Source organism: Galeopterus variegatus, unplaced genomic scaffold (genome assembly GCF_000696425.1).
Source record: "Galeopterus variegatus unplaced genomic scaffold, G_variegatus-3.0.2 Scaffold305, whole genome shotgun sequence".
In the NCBI taxonomy this organism is placed as follows: Eukaryota; Metazoa; Chordata; class Mammalia; order Dermoptera; family Cynocephalidae; genus Galeopterus; species Galeopterus variegatus.
The window spans coordinates 591,528-606,494 of NW_007726416.1; the positions used below are offsets into that span (position 1 = coordinate 591,528).

The 14,967-nt window shown below is 41.8% G+C and overlaps 1 protein-coding gene across 2 annotated transcripts in view; it reads left to right on the forward strand.

The window, feature by feature from the left end:
• The first annotated feature begins 8,531 nt into the window (after window positions 1-8,531).
• The window catches only part of CASP8AP2 (caspase 8 associated protein 2), a 39,042-nt gene continuing 32,606 nt past the window's right edge, over window positions 8,532-14,967 (forward strand). For both annotated transcript variants that reach the window (XR_550121.1, XM_008567221.1), the window contains exon 1: window positions 8,532-8,606. The gene's annotated coding sequence lies outside the window, so the exon portion shown is untranslated. The remainder of the gene's footprint in view (window positions 8,607-14,967) is intronic.

Genomic DNA, 14,967 nt, shown 5'->3' on the forward strand with positions numbered 1-14,967 from the left:
AGCCAGTGAGCGGCCTGTCTGTATGTGGGATCCGAACCCTCGGCGGGAGCGCCGCCGTGCTTCCCAAGCGGCGCACTGTAGCAGTGCGCCACCGGGCTGGCCCAGCGATGTTCACTGTTATTGGGGTGACACTGCTTCTAGGCTTTTTTAGTGAACAGAACTAGGAAATGCACATATATTGTCGACCAAAATAAATTAACCACCTGGTTGAGATGAAAAAGAGGGTTTAGTTGAGAATTTATTTTTTTTGCTTATTTTCTTTTTCTTTTAATTTATCAATAGACAATGTAGTTGATTTTTGTGTCCCTTTACCAATTCCTCTTTCCCCCCTTCGTCTCTCACCTCCCCCCACCAACATCATATCTCTTTAGTTAAGAACTTACGAAAACTGCAGCCTCGGAGACAGAGATCTAAGTCTCCAACAGGTGTTCCAGAGAAGAAAGGAAAGTCAGGGAAAGTGAAAGAAAGGAGAGTCAGTGACTCTTACCATTGAAGAGGGTGAGTTGATATCAAAATGAATGTCTTAGTCAGTTTGGGGTGCTATAAGAGAATAACATGGACGGGGTTGTTTAAACAGTAAACATTTATTTTGCATAGTTCTGGAGGCTAAGTCCCTTTTTCTCCCACTCCCCATTGCTCATTTACAGACAGTTGTTTCCTTTTTTTTGGGTGGCTGGATGGAGAAACAAAACTTGACCTTGGTGTTAAAAGAGTGTCTGTGTGGTCTTCTAGCTGAATCGTTACATGGGAGAGAGAAAAATATTGTGTCTCTTCCTCGTCCTCTTTTTTTTTTTTTTTTTTTGGTGGCTGGCTGGTCAAGGGATCCAAACCCTTGACCTTGGTATTACAACACTGTGCTGTAACAAGTCTTCCTCTTTTATAAGAACGTTAATCCCCATTATAGAGCCCCATCCTTATGACCTGAGCTAGCCCTATAATTACCTCCTAAAGGCTCCATCTATAAATATCATCACACTGGGGATTACGGTTTCAACATATGAATTTGGAGGAGAACAGACATTCAGGCCTTTGCAATGAGTTTCCATAAATAGACCTTACTAAAATAACCCTTATCTTCCATTAGTTCCCCCATGTATTTCCTAGTCACTTGTCCTTAATTTTTCATACCTTGAGGCCCAAACCTTCTTTCCTTTGTTAAAAGGGTGTAATACCCCCCCAAGTCTAATTGCTTCTTTGAGTTTCATTTCATTTTTGTAAACCCCCCAGATGCATAAATATTAATAAAAATGTTTAGGGCCGGCCCGGTGGCGTACTGCTACAGTGCGCCGCTTGGGAGCGCGGCAGTGCTCCTGCCGAGGGTTCGGATCCCACGTACAGACAGGCCGCTCACTGGCTGAGCAAGGTGCGGGCGCAACACCGAGGGTTGCGATCCCGTTGCCGGTCCCGGGCTGGTATGGGCGCGACACTGAGGGTTGCGATCCATTGCCGGTCACGAAAAAAGACAAAAAGGAAAAAATAAATAAATAAATAAAATAAAAATGTTTTACTTTTGGGGCTGGCCCGTGGCTCACTTGGGAGAGTGTGGTGCTGATGACACCAAGGCCATGGGTTCGGATCCCTTTATAGGGATGGACAGTTAGCTTACTTCGGAGAGCATGGTGCTGACAACACCAAGTCAAGGGTTAAGATCCCCTTACCGGTCATCTTTACAGGAAAAAAAAATTGTGTGCTTTTTTTCTTGTTAATCTGCTTTTTGTTAATTTACTTGCAGACCCCCAGGTCCTCAACCTAAAAGGTTAGAGAAAGCTTTTCTTTTCAGAGATATTTGAACTATAAGTTCATACTAATACCTCTAATTCTAGTTCAACACTACAGGATACTTCCTTACCTTCCTTCATTCCATAGTTATATCATCTTTTTCTCACAGTGAGAACTCTGGCTTCCAAAATGATCAATATATTTCCTAATTTCTCAATTTTACAAGGCACACAATATAATTTCAGAATTATTACATTCATACCACTAGAAATAATAGATTTACCAAACGGAAATTAAGATTTGTTTGCCGTTTTTAAATTTAAATTTTATTTTACTTTTTGTCTTTAGACTATTGTCAATATAACTTGGATTAGTTTTTTTTTTCCTTGATGGATATATTATTACTTTGAAATTCAGATAAATTCATCAGTTTTTGTTTATATTCGGAGACTTTTTTTTTTTTTTTTTAAAAGATGACCGGTAAGGGGATCTTAACCCTTGGCTTGGTGTTGTCAGCACCACGCCCAGGCAGCGAGCCAACTGGCCATCCCTATATGGGATCCGAACCCGGGGCCTTGGTGTTATCAGCACCACACTCTCCCGAGTGAGCCACGGGCCGGCCCTATATTCAGAGACTTTTGATTTTGAAGTGAAAACTTGCCTATACTTGTTAAAAGTATTATAATGTTTAGGAAAACAAGATTCACTATATTTATCTATTAAATTTATTACTATTACAGGATTTGTTTAGGTACTTAGAAATGTTTTACTTGTTAGTGATTTTATTTTGTCCTGACAGTATTTGAAGTGTTTAAAAACAGATGAAATGTGTTACATCTATAAATGGAGTTTAAACATTGAAGAGAATTTAACTGAAGTGTGTAAAGGGAACTGATTATTAATTTAAGTTCATCAAACATTAAAATCTTCCTCTGGTTTTCCATTCTCACATTTCATGTAACAACAACAATAAAAAACCAAAAAACAATTTTAACAAAACTCTTCATGTTTTGTCATTCACTGCTATTCTAGTTATCTAATGCTGTGTAACAAATTACTTAAAACTTAATGACTTAAGGGCCGGCCTGTGGCTCACTCGGTAGAGTGTGGTGCTGATAACACCAAGGCCGTGGGTTCGGATCCTATATAGGGATGGCCGGTTTGATGGCCAGTTGGCTCGCTGCCTGAGCGTGGTGCTGACAACACCAAGCCAAGGGTTGAGATCCCCTTACCGGTCATCTTTTAAAAAAAAAAAAAAAAAAACTTAATGACTTAAAACATCAACCATTTTATATTTCATAATTTGGGGGTGAGATCAGGAATTTGGGCAGGGCTCAGCTAGGCAATTCTGCTCTATGAGTTGTTGACTGTGGACATTCAATGGTATTGAGCAAGTGGACGGACTCGTATGTAAGGTCCAAGACAGCTTCACTCACATGTCTGATGTCTTGGTAGAATGGCTGGAAGGTTGGGCTCAGCTGGAACTGTTAAGTGGAATGCTTACATGACAACTCAAGTTTCCACAAAGAGTAAGTGTTCTAAGAAGCCTGGATGGAAACTGCAAGGCTTCTTATGTCCTTGACTTAGAAGTTGTAAAACATGACTCTCGGGCCGGCCTGTGGCTCACTCGGGAGAGTGCGGTGCTGATAACACCAAGTCAAGGGTTAAGATCCCCTTACCGGTCATCTTTTTTAAAAAAAAAAAAAAAACAAAAAAAAAAACCATGACTCTCACTGCATTCTGTTGGTCAATCAAGTCCCTAGGGCCAGCCCAGAGTCAAGAGGAAGGGAATTAGACTCCACCTGTCAATGGGGGAGTAGCAAAGAAATTGCAGTCATCTTTATCTACCCCTACTAGATCCACTTCTTGAGATATCTAACAATTTTCCAGAGCACTTTAACCTAAATTATTTGAGTAAAAAAACTTTAAAAAATCAAATGTAATGCTATCACTGGAAATGCTAACCATAGCCACTACTACCCACATTCAGAGTACTGAATATCTTACATTTGCTCCTTTAGATGTACTCCCGCTCCTCCTTCATCCTGCTCTCTGCCCTTAGAATCTGACCCATTTAGAAAATGGGGAGTCTCCTCTATAGTCATACCACCCTGAATGCACCCGATCATGTGTGATCTTGGAAGCTAAGCAGGGTCGGGCCTGGTTAGTACTTGGATGGGAGAAAATGGGGAGTCCCAGCAGGAGATCTCCCTTTTTGTGTGGAAATTGTATTTAGAGGGGCTGGCCTGTGGCTCACTTGGGAGAGTGTGGTGCTGATAACACCAAGGCCACGGGTTTGGATCCCATATAGGGATGGCCAGTTAGCTCAATGGGTGACCATGGTACTGACACCACCAAGTCAAGGGTTAAGATCCCCTTACCAGTCATCTTTAAAAAAAAAAAAGGAAGAAATTGTATTTAGAAATTGTGATCTGGGGGCCGGCCCGGTGGCGCACTGCTACAGTGCGCCGCTTGGGAGCGCGGCGGCGCTCCCGCCGAGGGTTCAGATCCCACATACAGACCAGTTCCCGCTCACTGGCTGAGCGAGGTGCGGGCGCAACACTGAGGACTGCGATCCCGTTTCCGGTCCTGGTCCGGTACGGGCGCGACACTGAGGGTTGCGATCCGTTGCCGGACACGAAAAAAGACAAAAAAAAAAAAAGAAAAAAGAAATTGTGATCTGGATCTTAGTTGTGCTAATGAGCTATTACTACTGGGGTTTATTTGCTTCCAGACTCTTTAAAGAATGAAACTAAGAAATACATATCTTTTTTTTCCCCCAAGACTAGTCAAGTGCAGTAGTGAGAAATATGTATTTTTAAAATCCATTAGTTTATATTGACATTTCTAATTCACATATAATACAGGACTTTTTCTCCTAATTTTTTTTGATTTATGTTTGAATCTTTCTTCTCTTTTACTAAAAAGTCTTCGTTCTTAAAAAATATTAACATATTACATATTTCTTTCTCGTACAATCAATAGACATAAAATAATTTCAAAATTGCAATCAATGTAGAGATTAATATCTAGAATGTACGAGAAACTCAAACAGCTCGATAGTATAAAAACAAACAATTCAGTCAAAAAATGGACAATGAGCTGAATAGACATTTCTCAAAAGAAGACTGACAAATGGCTGACAGGTATATGAAAAAATGCTCAACATCACTAATCATAAGGGAAAAACAAATCAAAACGACAATGAGATATCTCATTTCAGTTAGAATGGCAATTGTCAAAAAGACAAAATAACAGATGCTGGTGAGGAGGCAAAGAAAAGGGAACACATACATTGTTGGTGGGAATGTAAATTAGTACAGCCATTATGGAAAACAGTATGGAGGTTCCTCAAAAAACTAAAAACAAAACTGCCATATGATCCAGCAATCCCACTGCTTGGTATATATCCAAAGGAAAGGAAATCGGTATATCAAAGAGATATTTGCACTCTCATGTTCATTGCAGCACTATTCATAATAGCCAAAATATGGAATCAGCCCAAATGTCCATCAAAAGATGGATGGATAGGGCTGGCCCGCGGCTCACTCGGGAGAGTGCGGTGCTGATAACACCAAGGCCATGGGTTCAGATCCCATATAGGGATGGCCGGTTAGCTCACTGGCTGGGCGTCGTGCTGACAACACCAAGTCAAGGGTTAAGATCCCCTTACCGGTCATCTTTAAAAAAAAAAAAAAAAGATGGATGGATAAAGAAAATGTGATATATATATATATATATATATATATATTCGTAATGGAATACTATTGAGCTATTAAAAAGAATAAAATCCTGTCGTTCCTGGTAATACTGGTGAACTTGAAGAACGTCACGTAAAGGAACAGAAAGCTAAATAATGCATATTTTTACTCATATATGGAAGGTAATAAAGTTGATCACATAGAAGCAGAGAATAGAGAGGTAGAAAGTGGTTACCAGAGGCTGGAAAAGGTGAGAGGTTCGTTAACAGACACAAAAGTATAGCTAGATAGGAAAAATAATATCTAGTGTACTACAGCACTGTAGGGTGACTATAATTAACAATTTATTGTACACATTCAGTTAGCTAAAAGAGAGCATTTTGAATATTTCCAACATAAACAAATGATAAATGAGGTAACTGGGAAAAAAAAATCAGTGGTTGCCAAGGTTTCAGGGGAGGAGAGAGAGGGAAGGATGAGAGGTGGAGGACAGAGGATTTTTAGGGCAGTGAAACTGTTTTGTATGATACCATAATGGTGAATATGTGACATTATGCATTTGGCAAAACTCACGAAACTATACAACACAAAGAGGAAAACAAAGTAAAACTGAGTTAATAACAGTATATCAATATTGATTCATAGGGCCGGCCCTGTGGCTCACTCGGGAGAGTGCGGTGCTGATAACACCAAGGCCAAGGGTTCGGATCCCACATAGGGATGGCCGGTTAGCTCACTGGGTGAGCGTGGTGCTGACAACACCAAGTCAAGGGTTAAGATCTCCTTACCGGTCATCTTTAAAAAAAAATATATATATTGATTCATAATTGTAAGAAATGTGCCCCAATAATATTGATAATAAAAAAATTACTATGGACAATAGCAATAAAACTAGCACATGAGGTACAAGATTCCTTTGAGGTCCTCTTTATCCTTAGAATATATCATAATGATGTACAGTCAGAGTATTCGTTCAAATGTCACTTGAGGGCCGGTCCGTGGCTCACTCTGGAGAGTGTGGTGCTGATAACACCAAGGCCACGGGTTCGGATCCTATATAGGGATGGCTGGTTAGCTCACTGGGTGAGCGTGGTGCTGACAACACCAAGTCAAGGGTTAAGATCCCCTTACCAATCATCTTAAAAAAAAAAAAAGAAATGTCACTTGAAATAGTTATTTTCTCTGTGTGGTTATGTAGATATATATTTAATATATAGTAAGTTTAATTTTTTCAATTTACTTTTTTTTTTTAAGTTTAGAATTTTATTTTATTTTTTGGCAGTTGGCCACTATGCCTGTGTGGGGGTCTGAACCCTTGACTTTGGTGTTATAACACCACATCTTTTAAAGTTTTTATTTATTTAATTATTTTCAGTGTGAAGTATTTAAGAGAATACCAGTAAAACGAGTGACTTTGTAAGAACTTCCATACAAGGTCACTCTTTTCTGGAAGATCATTTTTTGGGGGAAACCCTTAGTTTTGTTTGTTTGTTTTTGGAGTATATGTACTATGTTCTCAATAAATTTTTTTTTTTTTTTTTTAAAGATGACCGGTAAGGGGATCTTAACCCTCGACTTGGTGTTGTCAGCACCACGCTCAGCCAGTGAGCGAACCGGCCATGCCTATATGGGATCCGAACCCGTGGCCTTGGTGTTATCAGCACCGCACTCTACCGAGTGAGCCACAGGCCGGCCCTCAATAAATATTTTTTGATAAATACCACTATTATGCACCCGTGCTGAAAACCAATGTTTAATCAATTGCTAAGTTCTGTTGATTATTACCTCCTAAAAATTCTAAAATCTATCCCCTCCCCATACCTACCACCTCTTTCAGATCCTCATTTCCTCTGGTCTGGATCACCGCAACAGCATCTCAAAATCGTCTTTTTCAAGGCCAATAGATTTTACTAATGTAAATCAGATCATGACCACCCCAAGCTCAAAATCTTTGACACCTCGGTCATTCAAAGGTAAATTCCAAACTGTTTGAGATTTACTTGGCATATCTATGGCCCTTCACGGTCTGATCCCTGCCCACTGTCCAGCCTCACGTCCCACTTCCAGCAACAATGGACGCCTTGTCGTTGCCTTCTACTTCTTCCCAGTCTCCTCTACCTGCAATAAATACCCTCCAGTCTAACTTCCTTCAAAAGCGAAGCTGGATGGGGGAGAACGTAAGAAGCCAGTACTCTCTCGGAGCATATTCTCCAACATGGGGGCCTTTTAGAAAGTTTAAAAGTACCTACTGAGTTGATGTGACAGTTGCGAAGACTAAAACGGAAAAACCAGAGGAAACCGGTAGGGATCATGATCGGGAGACACTAGGTATAAAGTAGCCCAGGAAGGTGGCTTGTTTTACTTCTCATCAATCAATGGTGCAGGTCGCGTTCCTGAGGCTAGATCTGGCGGCAGCTCCGGTTCCTGCAGGTTCTGTAAAATAAATCAAGTATTCTGTCCTCTAGAAAGCTGTCCTCTCACCGACCCTACTACATCAGTAGCTAAGTTTTCTATACGTCTGTCATCCGGAAAGCGTCTGAAGGCAGGGAACAAGCTAATTCGTCATCATCGAGCCAGAACCCAGCACTCTGTCCAGCACGCAGCTGACACTCAATAGAACTTATAAAGGAACAAAAAAAATGACAGCCTCCTCAGAGTTTACTTTCCCTTTCACTACAGAGCTTTTCCCAGACGCTGCTCCAACCCCTGCTCAGGTCCCGCCCCTTCCGCAGTGGAGCCCCGCCCTGTCCCCGTCCCCGCCACCGTCTGCCCCACCCCTCTCCCTTAAGAGCCGCAGAAGACTACGGGAGTTTGGCGCCAACCGTGTTTTTTTTTTTTCCTTTCCAAAGGCGGGAACTACTTATGTGCGACGAGACGTTCTTTGCGTCTGATCTGACTGGTCCCGGACGCTCAGGCCCGCCTCCGCGTCCCGATTGCGCATTGGTATTGGTGGAGATGCCGGGGACCTCGGTGTCCAGAGAGGAACCCGGCTGTCTTGGGCCAGGGAGGGCGGGTAAGTTGCTGTGGGGTCCCAGTGCGCTCGGGGCTGCTGGGGAAGAGGCTGCATGGCGCGGTAGTGTCCCGAGCGGAGGCCAGAGGCGTCGGAGGCCAGAGAGTCGGAGGGAGTTCACCTGGAGCGGCGAAATCGGCCGGGGAAGGGCAGCGCCTGACGTCCGAGGGCTGCAGGTAGCCACGTTCCCGTTGTCCCTGGGTACAGCTTCTGTGCATGTAGTCTGCGTCCCTCGAGAGGGTCCGGGAGGGGGCTGGGGACGATCGTACGTAGGAATTAGCATTTCGATCACTCGTCCTCCAGAAAGACTATCTCGCCTTGGAGTATATATTATTGAAAGCTTTCGGATGGGTTTCTCTCGAGAAATGGGTTTCCCTGAGTGCCAGGAGGTCATTGGTGTTGGTTGTTTTCGAAACTAGCATGCCGAGAGTCAAGAAGTTGTTTATCTTGACCGCTACAACCGCCTACAACCATCTCTGGCACATAATAGGCCCTAATTCCAACGTGAATGTAGAATTCGCAGACTCTCAGGATTTGTGTGCTTCAGGGATTAAGTTGTCTTTGATTTTTCGGCTCTTCCCCCCTGGTCATTTTCCATTCTCCACAGCTCCAGCACCAAACCTTTTGCCTCCCCTCAAGGCCCTCCCCCCATCTCCCTCAGCGCCTCTTTGATTGGAGGGACACAAGAGGCCTTCAGGGCAAGAATTTTCTCATTCCCCTACCTCCCAGTGATCTTCTGGCGTCTTCTGTCGTTTTACAACAAGAGATGACCCCCTTTAAAAAAAAATACTTATACTCTAATGAATATTGTGAATTTTGGTCATCTGGCTTTAGAGACAGACCTGGGGTCTAACTCCAGCTCCGCCACTTACCAGCTGTCTGCCATATCTGTTTCCTCATCTGTAAAATGGGGAAAAGAATAGTATGAACCTCATAGGGCTTTGGGGAGGATTTAAAGTTAAGTATGTAGAGCATTTAGGTCAGTGCCTGGAATATAGTAAGTGTGCAATACATAGTAGCTTTTGTTAGTATATACCCCTCACATCATCTTCTGTGATTTTGCTATGTTATCCTTTCCCATGAGCCTGAAAATACAAACTCTCTCTCTCTGGCTTTTTCCTGTTTTTATCTACAAATGCTTGTTTCTTTCTCTCAATTTAAAAAAAAAAACTTCCTTCAGACTGCCTTTTAAGACATTGTCTTATCACAAAAGACAAAGTGGTTCTCTCATCTGCTTGGCTTTCACATCTGAATCCACTGGAATTGTTCCTCAAAAGATTCTGTGAATAAGTGAGCTTGCAACTCTTTTTAAATCATTGTGGTTCTCCACTTTTTAAATTTTGCCTCTACACTTTTCACAGGTGCAACGCTCCTGTCAGCAACTTTCGTCATATATTGAGATCCTTAAATGGGGTAAGGTGTGATCAAGTATGAAAAGTCCCTCTTCCTAAGAGATTCTGATACATACTTCTTCCTCCTCTCCCTTCTCCCTTTCTTTCTAGGTGAATCACTGGCTTTTGTGACTTTTTTTTTTTAATAAAAAGATACTGATAAGGGGATCTTAACCCTTGACTTGGTGTTGTCAGCACCATGCTCTCTGAAGTGAGCTAACTGTCCATCTCTATATAGGGATCCGAACCCGTGGCCTTGATGTTATCAGCACCACACTCTCCCAAGTGAGCCATGGGCCGGCCCTGTCTTTTGTGATTTTAAGAGTGTAAAATCAAGGGCCGGCCCGTGGCTCACTCGGGAGAGTGCGGTGCTGATAACACCAAGGCCCCGGGGTCAGATCCTATATAGGGATGGCCGGTTTGCTCCCTGGCTGAGCGTGGTGCTGACAACACCAGGCCAAGGGTTGAGATCCCCTTACCGGTCATCTTTAAAAAAAAAAAAAAAGAGTGTAAAATCAAGGGCCGGCCCGTGGCTCACTCGGGAGAGTGCGGTGCTGATAACACCAAGGCCCCGGGGTCAGATCCTATATAGGGATGGCCGGTTTGCTCCCTGGCTGAGCGTGGTGCTGACAACACCAGGCCAAGGGTTGAGATCCCCTTACCGGTCATCTTTAAAAAAAAAAAAAAAAAAAAAAAAGAGTGTAAAATCAACTATTACCACGGTGCTGATGAGTCCGAAATCATACCTACTGTGTCTTCTCTTCTGTGCAACATACTATTTCCAGCTTTCTGTTAGACATCTTCATCTGAATTTCGTATAGATAATTCAGCATGTCTTCTTTGGTTCTCCACTGTAGTTAAATGCATGACTATACATCTTGTTATCAAAGTTAGAAACTTTGTAGTCCTCTTTAACAAATTGGGAATTTCATTAGTTCAACAAATATTTACTTACCAACCTTCCAGGCCCTGTGCTGAGAGCTGGGGATATAGTAGTGAACAGAACAGAGATGGTCCTGGTCTTCATGGAGCTTAGAGTCCAGTGGGTGAGATGGACATTTCTCCAGGAACCCCACAAAAATGTAATCATGAATTGAGAAAAGAGGTCATGTATGGAAAGGACACAATGGCATAAGAATATATAGCATAGGGCCTTGACCTAGTCGGGTGAGAAGATGGCCAGGGTAGGCTTAACATTACTCAAGCCAGAGTATCAAAGAAAAGTGAATATAGAATATTGAGGAAAGATCACTCCCTGCTGAAGTTGTGCAGTGGGAGGGAACAAATAGCATGTTCAAGGAGCTGAAAGAAGGCTTATATGATCAGAGTAAAGACTGCTAGAGAATGAGGGAGAATGATCCAAACTAACAGCAGTGGAGTAGGCAGAGGTCAGTCATGCAGGGCTTTTTAAGAAGGATTGTGACAAAATTTGCTTTTTATCCCAAGATCAGCAGGAAGCACTGAAGAGTTTTAAGCAGAGGAGAGTTTGCACTTTGCATTTGCATTTTGAAGACAACTTAGACTGTGGTGTGAAGAACAATTTGAAATGGGGAAGAGTGGATATTTGAGTGCACTTTCTATTGAATCTTGTTGCTTCTACCATAAATATCTCCGATCTGTTCCTTGTCTGTATTTCCACCACTAATTTAGAGTGACCCCTTATCATCTCCTTACTGTTTTTGTTTGTTTGTTTTTGGTAGCTGGCAGGTATAGGGAACAGAACTTTTTTTTTTTTTTTTTTTTTTTTTAAAAAAGAGCAGCACACTCTCCCGGGTAAGCCACGGGTCAGCCCTGGGATCGGAACTCTTGGCCTTGGTTAGAGTTAGTAAGTGCTTTTTATTAGCACTCTTTATTAGCACTGTGCTTTAACCAAGTGAGCTAACCAGCTAGTCCTATACTGTTTGATAGCCTTTTTAATCTCTTTTGCCACTTAGAATTTCCATACTCTTGCTAGAGTTAAATTTCTGAAATGCAAATTTAGAAATCGTGATTAAAAAACCTTTAAAAACCTGCAGTTCCCTGTACCAGCCAGCCACCAAACAAAACAAAAACAAAAGAACCCAGACCTTCAGTGGTTCCCGCATTCCCTACTGGATGAAGTTTAAGTATCTTAATTGTGTAATACATCCCCCGACTTTCTAAAACCTCATTTCTTACATTCTAATCTTGCCTTTACATACTCTGATCTGTGGGTATTCACATCCAGACTTACTCATGAATTCATAGGTAGATGTGGGAAGATGGTGTCAGGAATGTGTTTGAAAACAAGCCCAATTTAATTGAAACTTGGGATTTTGAAAACCTTGGGATAATGAATAATGGGGCTAGAAAGGTAGGTGCCAATGTATATTCAAGGTAAGGAGTTTGGATTTTATTCATTAGATATTGGGAAGTAATGGAAGGTTTTGGATCAGGAAGTGATATGAGCAGGATTGCTGTGGACAAACTAACCCAGTGGTTGTGTGTACATGTATCTGGAATGGGGAGATATTAAGGTATCTATAGTTGGGGCCTGAAACCAATGAAATGGCAAGAATGGGGATAAATGGGAGAAACAATGCAGAGATAGCATTAGTAGGTTACTAGACAATATTAGTGCTTCTCCAAGAAGTAGAAATGTCAGGAGATGAGTAGGTGTTGATGGAAAGAAGATTTCTCTTTGTTTTGGACTTGGTGAGTTTGTACTTACAGGATTGTGTTTATTAACTTTAGCATCTTATTGCTGACTGCTGGTTTGTGTTTCAGTACAAGCGTCCTAATTTTCAAGCACTCAGAGGAGGCGGCAGGGGAGTCTGTACCTTTTGTGGGAGTACTAGCTCTTTATCCCTTACATTCTAGTTTTTGCCAACCATTTAACTCAAAGAGATAATTTGTGCTTGCACAGTTGTAGAAAATAATATATTGAAGTATAGGAATTCATACCCTTTGGAAAGTAATGAACTACATTTTTATAAGTGCCCAATAGGAATTTATAGCTAGTTATATGTTATTGAAATTGTAATAACCACAGCTCTGTGAAATCCTTTAGTTGTGGGTTTGTCATGGTAAATGAGACTAAGTAGGCTATGAGCTTTAGTTAATGGACTTAGACATGTATTTTGGTTGGTTTGGTCTTTTTTGGCTGATTTTCTTGTTATTCAGCAAGCATTTATTTTCATGTGTGTGTATTAGGTATTGGGAATACAGAGATTTATAAAACTTGATCTCTGTCTTCAGGTTGCTCATGGTTTAACTCTGGTGTCCAATACGGTATCATCTAGCTACATCTGACTATTTAACTTGAATTAAAATTTAAAAATTAGTTCCTCACTGTGGTAGGCCAAATAATGGCTCCCCAAAGATGCCCGTGTCCTAATCCCTGGTACCTGTGACTATGTCACATTACATGGCTAAAGGGACTTTACAGATGTGATTAAGTTAGATTTTTAAATGGGGAGAATAGCCTGGATTATCCAGGTGGTCCCAATGTACTCACGATGATTCTTATAATAGGGAGGCGGGGGTCAAAGCAGAGAGAAGCAGAGAGAGAAGCAAATGTGACTGTGGAAGCAGAGGTCAGAGAAGAAAGAAGGTGGTATGCTGTTGGCTTTGAAGGTAGAGTAAGAAGCCGCCAGTTAAGGAATGTAGACAGCTTCTAAAAGCTGGAAAGGCAAAGAACAGATTCTTCTCTACAACTCTCAGAAAGAAAGCAGTCCTGCTGACATCTTGACATCTTGATTTTAGACCAGTGAGACTTCTTTTTTTTTTGGTGGCTGTCCAGAAGACCAGTGAGATATCTGACGTCCAGAACTATAAGATAATTAATTTGTGTTAAGCCACTAAGTTGGTGGTAATTTGTTAGAGCAGCAATAGGAAACTCATACTGCAGTCTCACTATGCATATTTCGTGTATCAATAGCTACATGTGGCTCTAGTAGCTACCATATTGGACAGCTCAGATAATAGGACTTTTTTGTCATCACAGAAAGTTTGGTTGGACTGCACTGGTCTAAAATAGTCCATAGTTCTCAAAACATCATCTGGGCACTTTCTAGAAACAAAAATCCTCAAGCCTCACTCTAGACCTACTGAATCAAAAACTTTGGGGATGGTGCCCATCAATCTTATGCTCTAACTCCTCCAGGTGTTTCTGATGCATGCTATAGCCTAAGAGCAACTGATTAAGAAACCAAATGATTGCAATAGATGTTGTTAATGCAATAAGAACATGTTCAGTCTCTTTCCCTGCTGCTACTGAGTCACATGGAGGTTTGGTTGTGTTCAAGATTCAGCTTTACCTATAACCCACCGCCATGGCCAAGGAAGAAATTGCTGCTGGAGGTGTAATGGATGTTTTTTTGTTGTTGTTGTCATTGTTATTCTTTTACTTTGCATTTATTTAATTTCTAGGTGATGGATATTTTCATGTTTATTGTACTTCTAAAATTTTATTTTTATTTTTTATTTTTATTGAATCATAATTGATTATACATATTTTTGGGGTGCAACATTGACATATGTTGATCAAATCAATATCACTTGCATATATATTGTTACAAATCATACTTATTCTTTATACCCCTTGTCCAATCTCTCCCCATCTCCCTCCCTCCTCCCACCTCTGATAACCCTAAATTTCTTCTCTCCTTCTGAAAGAGTAATGGTTACTCTGTTGGTTTGTTGCCTAGGTGATCTGTCCAATACTGAGTGGTGTGTTCAGGTCTCCCAATATTATTGAAGGGCATATATTTCTTCTGTCTCTCTGGAATGGGCTTTGTGGAGAGAGACATCTTCTTCTTTTCTGTGGTCTCTGCTAGTGACTCTCCTTGTGTCAGTGCACTCCAGTGGCTGGCAGACCATCTGCACAGTGTTTGTGGTGTCTAGCCTCTTTCATGGCAGCTGTGGTTATTGTGGTGGCTGTGGTAGGCCACCCACATGGAGGTGATGTTTTTGGCATGCTCCTTACCTAGTTGCTGGTGGCTCCTGACTCCATGCCTCAGGACCCCAGGTGGGCCCCAGGGTGTTGGCGGTGTGCCTGGTTGTGGGAGGGTCCGCTCCCTGCCTCCATACCTTAGGACCCTGGGCAGGACCCGTGGTGCTGGCGGTGTGCCTGGTTGTGGGAGGAGGGTTGTAATGGATGTTAATATTACTTTACAAGAGATTCTGA